Genomic DNA, 7,357 nt, shown 5'->3' with positions numbered 1-7,357 from the left:
CCACCCCCAGCCAGTTAGAGAGCAGGGTGTGGTCTCACTGGCTCCCCTCAAGGGGCTCTGGGACACACAGGCCATAGCCTGGGGGCTGCTGACTGTTCACAGCCCAGGAACCCTGGGCTGGCTCCCAAGAGGGGTATAGCCTAGGGCTTCTGGCTCCTACCCCTTCATCTTGCCTAGGGACCCGGACCTGTGCCCACCCAGCCCAGTGTCTGGCTCAGGTTGAGCGGCCTTTGCGGCAAGGGGCTTCAGGAGGGAAGGAAGTCGGCTCTTAGCTGTCACAGGAAGTGGGGAGCTAGGGGTTGGGGATCGGCTAGGGGCAGGCTGGGCCTTGCAGGGGCCCAGAGAGGGCTGGGAGGAGAAGCAGCATGGGAGACTCACCTTGCAGTTAGGGCTCGACTTCTTGAAGACCCTAATAAAACAGAAAGGGAAACCCCTCTCCCTCAGACCGCGCGGCAGGGACCCCCCACACCAGCCCGAGAAACCAGAGCTCACCCGGGACTCTGCCTGCAGGCTCTGGGGCTTTGCCAACTCTACCCCTCCCACTTCCTCCCAGAAGGAGGGCAACCACAGGTCCTTGATATTCCCATTCCCAACGCAGCGGTGGTGCCCCCCCCCACCTTCCACCCTCACTAGGTCCCCTCCTCCCGTGGCAATGGCCCCTGGTTGCCACAGGAAACACCCGGGCTCTTTCCAGAGCACTTGCCCTAGGGGGGTCCGAATGGGCAGGTTGTAGGAGCCTCTAAGACCGAACCCTCTCTCCATTGTCTCCCGTCTCTAGCTCCAAAGACAGCTGGAGTACCCAGAAGGGCAATGGCCCTGGCTTTGGCCCCTAAAATGGATTCTACTTATAGGCACTACTCAAGGGTGACCCGACTCCATGAACCTCCAACTGTCCCCATCCCTGATCTCAGCAGCCTCAAAGCCTATTTGTTTTTGAAGGCCAAGCTCAGGTATCACCACCCTTAGAAAGCAGACCCAGCCCGGACCCCGGTTACTCCTTTTTTTGGGGGGGGTTCCTGTCACACTAGCTTATGTTTCACTGGTGGTGTGATGGCCGTGAGCTGTATTCAGTTAGGATCCCCCAGCATGGCGCCGGCCCTACGAGAGAGACGATCATGCCAGCTGACATGGGTCGGGAGAATGCTCCACGCTCCGCACTGTTTCAAGGGCTCCGTGTGTGTTATCTCACTTAATACTCTTAGCGACCCAGTATTCCTAATCTACAGGTGAGGGAACCGAGGCACAGGGACTGAAGGATTTAGCCTAAGGCCCCAGAGGGTGTAACTGGTGGGACTCAGATGAACAGAGGCACTCTGGCTCTGAGCCCATGCTCTTCATCACTAAACCGTTATACTCTCCCGTCTCTGCAATTGGCATGAAATTTGTTGAATTGCAGGGGATTCGCTCCCCTGAGCTGAGACAGTCTAAGCCTGGACTCTCCCCACTGCTGAGAGCGTAAGTAGGTGTCTGGTGATTCCTGTGCTCTGGTCGCTTGCAGGTCTGACCTTCCTCATCCCAATCCACTCTGCCTCAGCAGCGATCCCTGGGAAAGGTCCTCGGCTAGTAGAAACTGAAGTCCTGCCGACCGACCCATCCTTCCTCCAGCACCCCCCACCCCCCAGTTTTGCTCTAACAACTTCACTTGCCACTTCTTCCTAGAAGGTCAGACTGTCCAAAGGCCATAAGACAAAGGGTATGGTGGCCCCCAGGTATCCCCATCCAATAAAGGAGAGTAGACACTGGTATGGTGGCAGCTAGAATAAGCACCCAACCTGGGGGCAGACAGCTATGGCATCATCCAGCTCCCCCTCCCCTTCGCTTCGTTTTCCTTTTTGTCCCAGGGTTTCCTCCTATTAGGGAGAAAGCCATCAGATTGTGCTTTTGGGGTAATGGCCCTGGAGCACCTGCAGGGCCACCTGCCCTTGGGAGGCGACGCTAGGGAGCAAGTACGCTTGCTTGTATGCTAAGGCTGGCCAAGGAGGCAGAGTGTGGGGGTGCCCAGAGGTGCCCAGTGAGAGGGCCAGCGACAGCAGATGTTCTCTCCATTTCCTGTGGCCCAGAATTAGATGGGGGTGGCAGGAATTGTGCCAAGTCAGCAGCCCCCCTCTGGCCCATCCATCCTCCTCCCTGAACCACAGAACGGAAACTGGGGGCCTCCCTCGAGTCAGCGACTTCCCCTTCTCTGGGGGTGTTTAAGCCCTAATCCAGGACACCAGTCCGCCCTCCGATAATCTCTCTGATACGACTCAACTTGGTGCTCAGAAGCCTGGGTTCTCCTCCTCTATGGGTGGGGAGCGGTGGGGCTGAAATGATAATGTTTGGAGCACAAGTGGTGTCTTGGGACCAGGGCCCCATTCCTGATCCCGTCTGGATAGAGGCATACAGCCCCAATCTTTTCCTCTTTTGCTCCTGCTCCCCAGGGACTCGGGCATTCACCCACTATCCCCTTGGGGGTGTTGGCCCACAACAGGAAGTGGATTTTGCTAGAGACCAAAAAAGAGAACTCGGGGTATCAGTGGAAGGAAGGAGCCTCGATTGCACAGAAAACATCCGGGGAGTGGATGGCGTGCCCAGGGCAGATACTGCCCCCCCTCACCTCTGGGAAGAGGGGTAAGGCCCAGAAGCGGGGAGGGTCGTCACGCACTCTGCTCCCCCAAGATGAGGCTGTTGCTCCTAGCAACCCGGGGGAAGGCAGAAGTTTGGAAGCAGAGCCACCTGGCCCTTGGGACAGCCCGACTGCCTGTGGGGTACTGGACAGGAGGCTCTCCCGCAGCTCGGCACGAGTCTGGGGGTGGGTGGAGAATCCCCTCCCGGCATCCAGCCTTCCCATACCCGACCCCTCGGGGCCGGCCACCTGCGCCTCCTTCCTCCGCCCCTGCATCGCAGGCTGCACCGGAGAACCCAGTTGTCCGGCCCCCACATCCCTGCGAGAACCCAGACGCCGGTTTCCTGATCCCCTTCAGCCCTCGCTTTCTGCAAGGGCCCTGGCATGCGTCCCCCTCATTATCCTCGAGGACCTAGGCGTGCGGCCCCAGATGGCTGCCCCCCTAGGGACCCAGGCGTCCGGCCCCCGGGTTCTCTCCCCGGTGTCCTTGTCCCGGGACCGTCCCGGCACCCGCCCCGAGCCGCCGCCCACGTCCCGCCGCGTGGCCCCACCTCCCTTACCTGGTGCCCGGTTTCTCCCCCATGGTGCGCGCGCCCGCCGCCCGCCGCCCGCCCGGTTCGCGACTCGCTCGCAGCCTCCCAGCCTGCTGCCAGGTCCCTGCTCCTCCCCGCGCCACTGCGCACGCGCGCCCTCCGCTCTTTCTCCTCTCCCCCGCCCCTCCGGCCCCCTTGCGATCCCGGGGAACCGCGGCCAGATGCGTCAGCCCGGACCGCGCGCGCCGCGGCGCCGCCCGCCCTCTCGGCGCAGACACGCGCGGTGATTGGCTCCGCCCCCGCGCCCACCCCGCCGCGGCCCCGCCCCGCCGCTCCCGAGGGGTCCCCTGTCCCCGCTCTGCCCGCCCCTCTCTCCGCCCCTCCGCACCCCCGTAGGAACCGATTGGGCCCCCCGGAACGAAGGCGCCCGCCTGCCGGGAGGTGAGAGCCCCGTGATTGGCTCCCTGCGCCCCGGACGCCGCGGGGGTCCCCTCCCCTTTGTTTGCTTTCTCAGTGGCGGTGGAGGCGAGGGAGGCGGTGGGGGCGGAGGAAGGAGCTCCCGCACAGTCTGGGAAGATGGATGAGGGGATGCACACGTGGGTGAGCGGCTCCAGTTGCGTGACGCTGTGCTTCGGGGCGCGCCGCTCACCCCAGTACTCGCAGCCTTCTTTGGCCCTCCCTCCCGCCTCTTTATTGTGGTGTGTCAGCTCCCTCTGGTGTCTGTCTTTCATCTTCCACGGGGTTACTCTGCCTGGTTTCTCGGACTACCCATCCCTTCCATCTACTCGCATCACAGCCAGCATCCATCCATGTATCCATCCAAGCATCCATGCCTCCATCCATCCATCCATGCATCCATGCACCCATCCATCTATCCATGCATCCATGCATCCATCCATCCATGCATCCGTCCATGCATCCATGCATCCATCCATGCATCCATGCATGCATCCATCCATGCATCCATGCCTATTTCGTGCCAGTCACTGTGCTGGGCAATGGATTCACATGGCCTCTGCTTTCCTAGCACAGTTCAGGAGACACAGAAACAGGTATTATGATCCCAAGAATACTATAATGGAGGTATGACTCAGAAGACAAAGCGACTACCAGCGCTTGACTGGGGCAGGGTGGAGGGAGGTGACGCTGTCCAGAGGAGGAGACATTTGAGGACAATCTTTCTGAAGGGTGGGCAGACATTGAGAAAGGGTGTTGCAAAGACAGATAAAGGCAAGGTACATCCTCTTCTGAAGAAGTGTTCGTGGGGTTCCACCGCAGGAGAGATGAGGTGGAGGAGGAGGACTGGAACAGAGTGTGAAGGATTCTGTATAGCGGGTGAAAGAACAAGACCGAGGTCGTCCCTGGAGGAGGACACTCGGATCCAGTACTGGCTTTTTTTAAGCGAAAGACTGGCACGATGAGATTTCTCCTTCAGGAGGATAATTCTGGGCAATGTGGAGGGTGCAGAGAGTGGGGCAAGGTTGTCTGGACTAAAACTAGTCAAGAGGAGAAGAGGGGCCAGGCAGAAGAGCTATTCTAGGGCAAAATGGACTGGACCTGGGGCAGGATGATGGGTGCCTGACATTTCGGGATTTAAGGAGCTAATATATTTCTCCTTCTTCCATGTCTTTTCCCATTCTCCCCCTGTCTTTCCCACCCAAATGAACTAACTTCACACTTCTCCCTCCACTTTTCTGCACAACAAAAAGTAATACGCACAGCGAGATAGTTTCTGAGATCATCTTTAAGGTCCAAATGTCTTACCTGATAGGAAATAAGACGAAGTCAGGGAGGGAGACAAACCATAGGAGACTCTTAGCTATAGGGAACAAACTGAGGGTTGCTGGAGGGGGTGGGGTGGAGGGCTGGGGTAACTGGGTGACGGGCATGAAGGAGGGCATGTGATGGAATGAGCACTGGGTGTTACATGCAACTGATGAATCACTGAGCTCTACCTCTGAAACTAATTATACACTATATGTTACCTAATTGAATTTAAAGAAAATAAGTTATTAAGAAAAAGGTTCAAACATAAGCCCTCAGTTCTGTCACCACCTTCTAAGCTCACCCTTCATCCCTTTCAAGCTTGAGAGCATACATTTCTTTTAGACTCATGAATCACTTTAGTCGAAGAGTCATGACCAGAAGGTAATGAGATCCACATTGCTACATATCTAAAGTGATTTTGGGGGACGCCTGGGTGGCTCAGTCGGTTGAGCATCTGCCTTCGGCTCAGGTCGTGGTCCCAGGGTCCTGGGATGGAGCCCCACATCGGGCTCCCTGCTCAGCTTCTCCCTCTCCTTCTGCTGCTCCCCCTCCTTGTGTTCTCTCGCTTTGTGTCAAATAAATAAATGAAATCTTTTTTAAAAAATGGTTTTGGGACTGAAAGGTAGTGGTCTGTATGGCATGAAATCTACTCTATTAAAAAGTACTGATATAAAGAAAAATTTAGAAGGATGCTAAAGAAGGCTAGAAAGAATGAAAGAGATGCACCATATATAGGTGGGAAAACCTATCATTATAAAGCCGTCATTTCTCTGCAAATGGTGTATAAATTTAACACCGTATCAAAATAGCAATGGGAGGCTGATCCAAAGGTAGTGAGTTATCTCAAGTGATGGTTCCCAGTTACAGATTGAACTCCTTGTTCTACTCTTCCCCTCCCCCCTCCTCACTACTGCACTTGACTAGTCTTTAGAAGTAAATGGATGACAATGGGACTTTTTTGGGGGGAACTTGATTCCAAACAATCGGAAGAATCAACTCACAAGTTTAGCTAGGATAATTCTGAAAAATAAGAGTAAAGCAGGCATTTGTCTTACCTGATAATTTATTAACTTACAATAATTAAAATTGTGTTATTGGTGCAATAATATGAAACAGAGCAGTGAAAGAGAATATGGGATCCAGATACAGACTCACATGGTAGCGTTTCAAGTCAATGGAGAAAGAATGGCATAGTCACTAAACTGGGTTGAGACAGTTGGCTCTTCATTTGGGAGAAAAAAAGTGATAGCTCTCCATCTCACACCTTAAAATAAATTCCGGATGGGTTAAAGATCTAAATGCATGGAATTAAAACTATAAAAGTATTAGGAGAAAAACAGGAAAATATTTTTATAACCTTGGAAGTTAGGAAAAGCCTCACAAGACATCAAACCCCAGGGCTATAAATAATACCACCTAACACTTTATAGTATTAACCACGTGCCAGACATTGTTCCAAGCACTTTACAAATATCAATTCATTTAATACAGCTCTATGCATTAAGGTTTTATAATTATCCCCGCTTTACAAATGAGGAAGTGAAGGCACAGTTAAGTGACTTGCAGGTTCATACAACTAGCAAGAGGCAAAGCTGGTGTCCGAACCCAGCAGTCCAGTTCAGAGTCCGTGGCCTTTATCGAAACACCCTACCTCAAGAAGACTAAGAGATTAAAATAAATAAAATGACAAATTGGAAGAAGCCTCTTGTGACCCTGCAACACGTAACAATGGAGAATAACTCCCCACATCTACGAAGAGTTCCTACCCACTAATAAACCTAGTATCGGGATTTTGCATAAAGCACTATTTCATAGGATGGGCAGGGGTGTTAAGTCAAGGCAACCTTTCTAGATGGCATTTTGCCAGTTCCTGTCAAAATTAAAAGTAGGCTTTTTCTTTCATCCAACTCTCATTTATTCACTCAACAAATATTTGTTGAGCCCTTTTTATGTGCCGGGCACTATTCTAGGTGATAAGACTAACACAGTGAGGAAGAGAAGACCCCTCTCATGTATTTTATTTCTATTTTTATTTTTTAAAGATTTTATTTATTCATCTGAGACACAGAGATACAGAGAGAGGGAGCATGAGCAGGGGGAGAGGCAGAGGGAGAGAGAGAGGGAGAAGCAGGCTTCCCGTGGAGCAGAGAGCCCGACGTGGGGCTCGATCCCAGGACCCCAGGATTATGACCTGAGCCGAAGGCAGACACTTAACGAGTGAGCCACCCAGGTGCCCCTCAAATGAATAAAATCTTTAAAAAAAAAAGAAAGAAAGAAAGAAATACATTTGAGATAGTGTTATGAGTTATTTAAAAAAAAATTGGCAGGGTGATGTGGTAAAGGGTGAAGGGGTTTGGAGTGGGGGCTACTTAAAAAAGAAGCCCTCTTTGAGGATGGCAAGAGGGTATCAGAGATTGAAAGAAAAATTTCTCCACGCAGAAGCAGCAGCATG

Source organism: Leptonychotes weddellii, chromosome 15 (genome assembly GCF_054177405.1).
Source record: "Leptonychotes weddellii isolate Sample4059 chromosome 15, ASM5417740v2, whole genome shotgun sequence".
Classification (NCBI taxonomy): Eukaryota; Metazoa; Chordata; class Mammalia; order Carnivora; family Phocidae; genus Leptonychotes; species Leptonychotes weddellii.
This window is presented reverse-complemented; position numbering follows the sequence as displayed.